The sequence below is a fragment of the Zonotrichia leucophrys genome, chromosome 1A, assembly GCF_028769735.1.
Source record: "Zonotrichia leucophrys gambelii isolate GWCS_2022_RI chromosome 1A, RI_Zleu_2.0, whole genome shotgun sequence".
In the NCBI taxonomy this organism is placed as follows: domain Eukaryota; kingdom Metazoa; phylum Chordata; class Aves; order Passeriformes; family Passerellidae; genus Zonotrichia; species Zonotrichia leucophrys.
The window spans coordinates 33,449,903-33,460,719 of record NC_088170.1 but is presented as its reverse complement, the minus strand read 5'-3'; the positions used below and the strand labels follow the sequence as shown (position 1 = coordinate 33,460,719).

The 10,817-nt window shown below is 37.8% G+C and overlaps 1 long non-coding RNA gene across 1 annotated transcript; it reads left to right on the top strand.

Annotated features, from left to right (window-relative positions):
* Window positions 1-3,159: 3,159 nt before the first annotated feature.
* LOC135457192 (uncharacterized) lies at window positions 3,160-9,872 on the top strand. The gene is made up of 3 exons (XR_010442678.1): window positions 3,160-3,296; window positions 4,228-4,468; window positions 9,667-9,872. It is a non-coding gene; the product is annotated as an uncharacterized LOC135457192 (long non-coding RNA).
* Window positions 9,873-10,817: the final 945 nt, after the last annotated feature.

Sequence of the window (10,817 nt, the reverse complement as noted above, 5' to 3'; positions counted from 1 at the left end):
AATTATTTAATTATTCTATTTCACAATTCTTGATTAAGTCTCTACCACCCTACATCCAGTGTATTTAGGTGCAACCAGAATATAGGTGAATATTCTTTTTTCCTCTGAAAGGATGGTTAAATATTATCTGTAGTTTATCTAGAGTTCCCTGATCTGCCAGAGAAAATGCTAAGTATACTGACTGCCCATTCGGAGGTAGCTATAATTTATTGTGATGTAGGAGGTGGGTGCTGAATGAAGCCACAAGAAATCCTGATTGATATCTGTCTGCTCTTGACTTCCATGCAGTGTGCTGTCTGTCCATTTAGGTTAACTATCCAGCCAAAACTCTACATCTTTATGACAAAGGCTGTCTTGTAGTTAGATTGAAACATGTTTTGGTGAAATAGATTTTTTGCGTGATTTGCCAGTCAGGAAAAATAAATTTATGAAACAGTTGGAAAAGCAGAAGAAATCTCTGAACCAAGTTAAACAAAAATAGAATTCTGTTTCTTTAGATTTTATTTCCATCTTCCTGTTATGTATGAAGCCATTTAGCCTAGAAAAGGTAAAAGCATGCATTGCATATAGGTAGCATGTATACATCTTATTAATTTGAAGAGGAATTTTGATTTACTCCTGAACTTCTGGGAAATTCAATTTTTCAGTTATTAAATGACACCTTGTAAGATGTCCACAATATGTAGCTTAGAACACAATCCATGAAGCTACTACTACTAACATCACTATATTTAGCAAAAATCTCCCAACTTCTCATTTGCACAGCTTTCTGCTTACATGGCAAGGAAGCAGTCTAAATGAGGGAAGATAAACTAGTAATTGAACATATTCAAAATCTAACCTTTTATTTGTTTGGAAACAAAAATTCAAACTATATTTCATAAGCTAAACTTTAGTTTTTTGAAAATGGATATGGAAGGTGATATTTGCTTACATCATAATATTGTCTGTATTTAGTGACATTTTAAATACTTGTAACTGTTATTTCATGTTTCAGCTGGAAACACCAAAAATGGTCTAAACCTTGTGATAAATCAGAATTTGTCTTTGTTTTTTGCTCTTTGTTTCTTACTAATTATCTTCCTTCTAAATTTTAAACAATGATTCTTATAGTCAGAAAGAATCTCTCAATTAATATTCTTCTTTTCCAAAAATCAAATAATCTTTTTTTATAGCAATAAAATAGCTCTAGTTTTTGGTTTTTTTATTTGTCAGCAATTCAAATAGTTAATACACAGCAAAACTTCATAAGCCAGCAAATATCTGATTGCCTTACAATAAAATCAGTGAGTAACCATAACAGGAGTGATAAATATTCTCTTTAAATTTAAGTATAGCTGGTGATTGTCTTTCTTCAAGAGGTGGATTCTAACAGTAGTACCCTTGTGTTTGGAGCCCTGTTAGTGTCTGCTTCCACATCTGTCTGGGAGGCTTCTGCACCCCAAGGACTCTCCCAGACTAGACATGGTCGTGGTTATGAGAAGCTGGGCAACATAATTCTTGTCCTGCTCTGGGCTACACCTTTAAGTAGCAGCTAATCCTTTCAGTTCTCTGCCCTAAGTGTTATAATCAGCGATCATTAAAACCAGATATATTGCCATTACCTGTCATTTAGTAGTTCTTTGCATCCATATTTTCTACTGGCAGAAAATACTTTCCTTCAAAACTGCTATTATTTGGACAAACTATTGGAAAAAATTTAAATTTAGAGGAGATTAGAGAAAATTAATGATGAGAAAATTATTCTGATTCTTGGCTATCCTTAAGTAACCCTTAAGTATCTTTTAGCCTCAGAATCTTTGGATTAATTTCTTCTGAAAGGACTTACATAAGATGTAATTCACAGATGCAAATCTGAAAAAGATTAGTATTTGCAGCATTTAAATTATTGGTCACACTATCACATGGTGGAATCTCTAACATTTTTAGAGAATACAGAATGTTGGCATGCAAACCAAGATTTTGTTGAAAAGAAGCAAAAAATAGTTATAATTTCAGTGTTTCTGTAATTGTGTGATTAACAGTCACTATTAGCTCTCCATTTTGTATCACACAGTGGATGAGTTACATTTATAAGTGCAAAACCACTGTCATTTCCCAAATCAAGGCCTCCTTTGTCACTGATTCTGGCAGTGCTGGTGTATTTTGGGAATTGCATACACCTTCAGAAAATGTCTGACCTTCCTCTGCAGCCCTTAAGAAGGGCATCATTCAGTCTGCAGATGCTCTCTCTATTACCTCAGGTGTGCAGAGATCACAAGGGAAGGGGAAGGAGAACAGCCAAGCTCCCAAGTAAGAAACTCCTCTCCTTGTAGATCAGATGCTTCTCCTCACAGCATGTAGCAGGAACCATACTCTTACCCTGTCAGGTGAATGAGGGGGACAAGGAGAAGAGATGAAAGGACTGTTTTCCCCCTGGTCACTAGCTGGTTCTTTTCTGACTGCTTACTTATGCCACACAGTAAGAATTTACACTCTTTTTTTCATTATGTGTTTTTATTAGTACTTCATAAGACATTCTAAAAGCAGCAACAAGGAAGCTGCAGTTGTGAAGGTTTGGAAAAATGCTCATATTAGATCTTTAAATACTATTTTAGGAAATAGGATTTTTTGTATTATTAGCCATTATATCACATACTATTTGTGATAGCTACCTCCAAAAATCTCTCTTTGAGAGCAATGCTTCTCTAAACCAGCACTTATGAAGATACAAGCTCTATGTATCTTGTGCTTGATTGATGTTTTGCCCTTTCAAGTGCCACCACCTGACAAGTGTAATATATAGAAAATCTGAGCATCAGACTTGCTTTCTCAGAGTTTGTTTAGAGTCATATTCATGCTACTTTGTTTGCCTTCTTAAAATGTGTAAGGGCAGCCAGAAGAACAGAGGGAAATTGTTTACAGCATCTTTCCTGAGTCCTTTCCTTTACAAGTACAAGATGGTCTATATTTGATTTTTAATAATCTGCTAGTCTCAGGTGAATGCCTTTTCATTCAATCCATTAAAGCAAAGAGGTTTGCTTGGCAGTCCTCTGAAACCTGACTTCACCCAGGCATGGAACATCTTGCTAATGCAAGTTGCTCATCTGTTTCATTTTGCCATTAAACCTTCCCTTACTTACCATTGTTTTCTCATGCAGGGCTTCTGCTTTACTGAATAGTAAAATCAGATCAGAGAAGCTGCCTGTGGCTGGGCTCAGTGTAAATAAAAGAAGGAATGTGCTGTATGCCATTAATTCCCAGTGAGGAATCTGAACTAAGGCTGGACAAGGATGGCTCCAGTGCAAACACTGCTGGTAAGAGTTTACAAGTAGTTCACCTGTTCCTCCAAGCCATGACACCATGGCATGGGATGAATTGTGTGTGCGTAAGAACAGTAGGAGCTTTTCAAACTTGAACAATCCTCAGCTGTCCTGTGTTGTGTCTGCAGTTTCTTTTAACAGGAAAAGGTGACGTGATTTGTCACTGCATCTTTGGTAGTTCAAGGTTGCCTTGTATCTTTGAGGCAAGTCTGCTTTTATTGATGCCTTTCCCATGGGTGAATAGCAACAATAGTTTTTTACAAACTCCACAGTGTATACAAATGAGCAAAATTAAAGGAACAAGAGAGGAGTGAACAGTGAGAGAGCAGAGTGGCAGGTGTTTATTGATGGTATGATGTCTTCATTGGAGGTGTAAAGATAAGGATCTTGGCATTCCTGCTGCCTGCTTTACAGGACCAAACAACCTACAGAATCCCCCCAATTTACAAAGGACTTCTTAAACAAATTAGTCTTCACCACACTTGTAAAAGACAAATAATGCTAACACATGTAGCACATTCACATAAAGATAAAATTAGTATACCACAATCAACTGCCTGAGATAAGAGGTGCCTACGAGACCTTCAGATCATTAGGGAGTAACCTTTGAAGTCTGCTCTTGGCTGCTACCAAAGCCTGCCTGGTTAGCTCATCCAGTTAAAGCACATCCTTCTTTCTCCTGTTGGCTGGGTTTCAGAGGCTGTTTTGGCAGGAGCCAGGAGATCTGCAGCACTGCTGGTTGCATCAGGCCTTAAGAAACACCTGAAATGCTGAGATGACAGCACGCCTTAAATAATTGGGGATGACTGGGCCTAGGCTTCTCATTTATAGAGACAGTTTTCTGCTGCTCTTCAATGTGTACTTGATTTATTTGTTAATCTAACTTGGTAACACTCTCCCTGATACTTCATCTTTCTCATGGCAGGGACATGCTGTGGGTGACATCCCTACTGTGCTTCACAGAATTATGGGAAAGGAAGGAAAGATGTGCAGCAGAAGTAATCATCAGATTTCCTATCTACCACACCTGGAGTACGATCACCTCATTGACAATCAAATGTCCACTAAGGAGCAGATTAAAACAGTCTGTCTCATCTTCAAAAACAAGCAAGGACACTTGTGGAAACAAAACAAAGCAGCTGTATGCAGGAAAAACAAAAACAGAGGTATGCCTTGTGCTCAGGTGAGCTTTACCAGATGGTAGATATTTTTCCAACCCATGTTTAAAAACTTTAAAGAGGTTTGTTTTTATAAAATTCTATGTTTATCTGGTTGCCAAACTGTCGATAAAGTTGTCTCACCAGAAATTCTAACTGGCACCCATTCCGATATGTGTTCTACAGGAAATTAGGAAATTCCTATTAAAAAAAAATATTTCCAGAGGGGAACAAAAGTTTAGAAATACTAGAATTTCCTACCAAAATATTTTATGTTTCTGAAAACTAAATATTACTTGAATCTGTACCTTTGAAGATGGAGTAAATTGCCATTCCTAGCTTAGGTTAATTCCTTACATCATTCTGTTTTCTGAAACAGCTGAGGGAGTAACCCTGAAAAATCGCTTAATGTAAAAGCAGGGCCCTAAAACTTGAGAACTCTGTGGCAGAGTACCAGGAAGCTCTGTGGTATGTGTATGACTTCTGTGGCCTTGTGGGACCCAAAGATTAGTAACCACAAGAAGCTTTTGCTTCAGTTGAGTAGAAATCTGTCATTTGGTAGCAGTGTGGAAAACTATCTTTTTGTTGCTAGCGAATCATTTTGGTTTCCAGGAATCAGCACTTTCTAATAAAAATGAGTGAAAAAACATTCCACACAGAAGCATGCTGCTAGAAAATTTCAAACCAGATCATTTTCCTTACAGTATAAACTTAGTGAGCAGTGGTTTAATAAGAGGCACCATCATCCCTTCACATGGCCAAGTACTAAGGAAATACACAGCACAAAGTATATTTGTGTAAGTCTGTATGTAGGACTGGAAGTATGAGGAGGGTAAAGTTTGGCAAGGCAGAAAAGCAAAAGATAAGTAATATGATGAACACTATAAAAAAGGAATGGGGTTTTTTTCTTCATTGTTCACTGAATGTTGTCTGTTACCTGAAAATTTCTCAATAGAGTTAACAGTAGAAGGGGTAGTAGAGACTGAAAAGGCATTTTTATCATTGTGGCACAGAGAGCACAACAGTAAACATCAGTGACTTCTGTATTCAAAATATTCCACCTGCCACTAGATAGGAGTGGAGCTGCACTGAAATTTAAATGTTGAAAGGATTTGAGTCTGCATACATGCAGCTTCCGTACCAATTAAGGCATTCAAATTACTTATTTCACTGTGTCCTATTTTCCCAGTTCTTGAGAAATCGGTCACACAGCTATCATTTCTGATTTGCATTTTAAAAGCTAGCATAGAGGAAGTGACCTTCTGGCCTTCATGAAGTCATTGAGGGAATTCCCATACATTTCAACACTAACAGGATTTTTAGCTTAAGAATCAAGGGCTAAATCTGAATTAAATATCTACCTTTAAGAGGAAGAAAATAAGGATGTCTTCAGATGTAAATTTTCATATTTTTCCTTTCTCCTGGAAAATTGACCCAAAAACCTATTTGGGAAATAAGTGGAAAAAAAGGTTTGTATATTGCCTCCTCATCTCAACAGTGCTGGTCCAGTTGGCCCCTGTCCACTAATGGTAGGGCCATAAGATTTTGAAAATCTGGGGTCCACAGAGTTATGACAAATCCATAAGAAAGTTGCACAGAGACTGGCTACCTCCTCTGTGTTTGCAAGTATGAAGTCCAGCTTTATAAATCAGAGGAGCTGTTAATTCTAGGAAAAGTTAAATAGATTTGCAAAGAGAAATTGAGACATTAAGAAGCCCCTGCCATCAAATTTACAGTGTATATGAGCATTGCTATCTGATCTGAAAGAGAGATTTGAGTTTATAAGGGCTTACGTAGAAGGAATGTTACTAACTTAATTGGTCAAGCAAAATGTACCACCTGCTTAATGATATAATTGTACTTCCCTTATTGCTTCTGGGTTGTTTGGCTTCCCTTCACCCCCTCACACATGATATCAGTTCTGCAGACACATTCACAGGGTTCCTTAATAAGGGTTCCTTATTAGAAAAGAGACCTACCATAGCTTCTGGCAGGTTTTTGGGATCTTAAAATGATTGCAGTCACTATTTAACTTTCAATGCCACTCCTGTTGTCTGGTTACAAGTGAGTGAATGCATTTTAAGAACATTTGAGGCATCAGGAGAGCAGAATGCTCATCTTTCCTCCTCAGGAGTAGTGACTGTCCCAGCAGCCTCGACTCTTCTATACCTATGAGCAGTTCAGGAATTTCAATGCATCAGGTCATTCTCATTCCACCTGCAAGGGGCAAGAAGCACATGCCAGTTGCCACAGTATTAGAAAAGGAATATTATATATGTGATCTAGTAATCTATATGTACTTAACCCCGTTTCTGCTTCCTCTCTGGCAAAAAGTCTTGATGTACAGCACTCAACGGCATATTTTAGTCTTTAAAAAATAAGAAAGCTTTCATTTTGCAACATTGAGAAGCACTCTTCACAAATCAAGAAAAAGTGTAAGATGAAACATGCACTGATATTAGTTTTAAGTACATATTTAGTTTTCATACATGATCTGGAAACACTAGAATTTTTTTTGTAGGAGATTAATTTATAAGTGATTTATTCCATTGAAGTTTTGCATGCAAGGCGTACGTTGCATGTTGTGAAATACATTACTGTTGTAACACTTTGAGGAAAGGATTCTCCAGATCTTGTTCACCCCTGCTGACAAGCTGTTTACCTCTGTGGCAAGCTGTCATTAGGCTACAAAAATGCAATTATGTTTTGCATTGCACAGAACTGCAATGGATTGGGTTTTGATAATCCCCCCACGTTTCTGTAAACACCAGCACAAACACTGTTTTGCTTGGTTATTTTAATTACTTTCTCCCAGTAGGAGAGAGCACCCACTAATTGTTGTTTGGTTATTCTTTGCTTGATTCTTGCTAATGGAACGTGCACTGCTTCCTGTCTTTGCTCTGTACATTTTAGTGTCAGCCATGGCAGTAGAACAGAGGTAATTTTAAACATCCTGTCATCTTTGCTATGGCAAAATTAAGGCTGTTTTAATCAGTCAGGAACAAGCTATTCCTGCAGAAAGAAAAATTTCTCTACATGACACCTGTCTGTGATCAACCTCTCTGTCCACTGGGTGACACCAGCAGCCTATCTGACATCTGCTAGCTGTGCACAGCGCCACGGACACGTATCTGGAGAAGATTTAACCACAGAGCTGCTTTTTCCCTGGTAACACTAGGAACATTGTCTCTCTGGTGGGAAAGTGAGAGAAATTAATAGGAAAACCGAAATGCAGGAAAAAAACTAAAACATCTTCCAAACCTACTACATGTAGTTTACAAGGCTGAAGGAGACAAAGTGAAAAAATACTCCATAAAATACACAATGAACTGAGGGCCTGTTGTACAAACTCATTAAGAGGACATGCTTTAATATGAATGACCCACAGCTGAGGAAAATGATTGTGAACAGCTCTGAGTCTCAGGCAACAAATTACTGAGATGCAGTTTGATTCTGTCCCATGTTACCTTTTTTGCATTCCCATATGGAAATAATTTATCAGTTTTGAAAGAAAGATCATGATAACATGCAATTTCTTCCTGGCTGATAAACTGATTAATCCTTAGAACAGCTTACAAACTATTTTAAAAAAAAAATTTAAAGACATTCTCATGTATAGGCAACATTTTAGTTTGGTTTTGCTGTTGATTTTGTCACTTTTCCTTTACCTGTAATTGACTGCAACAAAGATTAGCTACCAGTACATGCTCGATTTTAGTCCTCCTCTGATACAGATATAAACAAAAGATGCATGAGGAGTAAAACCTAAAACCTAATTAGACTGTCATCATGGTCTTATTTGTTTTAAAAGCTGAATGGTAAAAGCAAGGTGGCTGGTTCTTTTGCTTCAACAAGAAGCTAGCTGTTGTTTAAGGAAGAATGGAGTTTGTTTTTAGAAGGAATGTGTTAATAGTCCTTCCTGTCAACACTCCTAATGTCTCTCATATGGTAAATAATCAGCCCACGAGCCTATTCCACCTGGTTACCCCTCCTATGGCCTTTCAGCTGATAGAGTGAACATCCCATGCAAAGGGAGCTCTTTTTGCTGTTTCCAGGGGAGTATTCAACCCATCTTCAAGCAATTTCCAGACAGACTCACCCAGCTGTTCCTGTGCTCAGCTGGAACAGCTTTATGCTACCAAGAGCTGTAGCAGTTCAGAACAGTTTCCCAGGACTGGCTGGTTGTTACACTTGACCCAAGCCGTAGTGCAGGATACCAGCATTCTCTGAGGATAGGGGGACACTGAAAACCTGCCTGAAGTAGCAGCTTCTGCTCTCCTGGTGTTAATGCATACAGTAGTGACTTGCAAATACCGGAAGAAAGATAAGAAGCTTCAAATGCAACTCTGCCAGAAGTCACAAGTTGGAAAGGGGTCACAGTCATCTTCAGAGCAGTTCAAAAGCAAAATAATAAATAATATTCAGAAGTTCTGGATTCTAAAATAGGCAATGGTACTTTTCTGTTGGACAACAGCACAGCCTCTGCTGACGATCTGAGACTGGCCCAATTGCAGTTTAAAAGTAATAGTCATAAGGATGAAGTCATTACATTTAGGGTAGACTACAATTCCCTTTTTCTGTATTTCTGAAAAATTTGTCATGTGCCAGAGATGAAAAAATTGATTGATCAATTGGCCCTGCTTGATTGTGTCTGGAATGTTCAAAGCTTGTTACAGACAGCTCCAGAAGCATTGTGCAATACTCACTAACTGATATCAGTTGGTATATGAAATTAGTAGTCTGCTAGTCACTAAGTGCAGAGTAATTTACATGAGGAAAAATATTCAGAATTATTCATAAAGATGCCAGATGGATACAATAGCTTTTAACACTGAAGTAAGAGATCTAAGACTCATTCATTGACAAATCCCTGAAAACTTTTGATCATTCTTTGTAATGCAAGCACAATGTTAGTCAAAGGGTAAACAAAACATTCTTGAGATTCTGGTACACAGCACGTGACTGTCTTCATCACATCTCAGTGAGGGATATAAATATAGAATGGCTGTTCATATAATGAAGGACTAAATAAGGTAGCTTATAAAAGAGGCTAAGATGAGATTAGAGAGATCTTTTTAAAGCAGAAATGCTGTGGCAAAGGAATAAGAAATAATTATTGATTGTTTCTGAACACACAGATTGATCAGATGCACCAAGGAAGAGATAAACAGCAGATTTCAAACAAAAGGATGTTCTTTTTCTTACAGCACGTCATTAAATTGTGGAATTCGTTGCCACAGGATGTTGAGGAGGCCAAAAGTGTAAGTGTGTTCAAAATGGAATTAGATACATTCCTGAGGGCTGGCTCTGTTGGCAACTGTGAAAAGTCATGGCCCAGACACAACTTTTGGTTGAGGAAATCCCTCAATTGTTAATCCCCTGGTAATGGAAGTCCACTGAATTGTTAATTGCTAATGGCTGATATGGATCACAAAAAGAAGGATCTTCTTTTAAATGTTGCTCCACTCCTCCCACAGTTACCAGGCACTCACAGGGACAGGATGGTGGACAAGTTCAATGAGCCTTTGGTATAATCCTGCACATCTGTTTTTATACCAATATGTGCAAGGTTATTGCTTTAATTGGAATAAAATTTTAGGATTAGGGAGGAAAATGCACAGAGTTCATGAGAAGAAGGTTCTTTACCTCTGAAGTCATCCTTGGCAAAATATATCAAACAATTTTGTATATATTTTATTTTTAAAGCCTTGATGAAGCAAAACTAATGTTCCCAGGAAGGGAAGGTTTCCCTCAAACTGTGTAAAAGATTAAAAACCTACTTAATTTTACATACTTTCTTCTGGAGGCAGATAACTAATTTCCTCTGGTCCTTGGAATTTCCTCAGATGATCAGGAAAAAAACCCCTTCAAAATGAAACACAATTGTCTCTGTGTCTAATAATTTAAAAGGCTACCCTTAGTACACTTAGGACGGAGTCCATCCTTAATTTCCTACTAAAATTATTGTTCAGCTAAATAAATACAAATGAGTTTGAGAGAAGGAATTCATGGCCTCAAAAAAAAAAAAAAAGAATTAGGTTCAAGTTTTAATGAACTCGTTAGGCAAGAAGGAAATGCTGTATGATATTAAACATTTGCCTTTAGACAGCTTTCTATATAGTCTCTTAGATGCCTCAAGGAAATGGTTTTACAGAAGCATCACAATAACGTAGTTGCTCCCAGGGGCAGTTGTTTCTCCTGATTGTGGCATGTGCTTCCTGCCATATGGACAATCCTACTCTCTCCCCCTGCCCCCATCTAAAGATCTTCAGCCAGGACTTAATTCCTGTGCTTTCAAAATGCTAGGGAGCTGTGTGCTTGAGAGGCAGGAGGCAGAAGGGAACCAACATTTTATTTG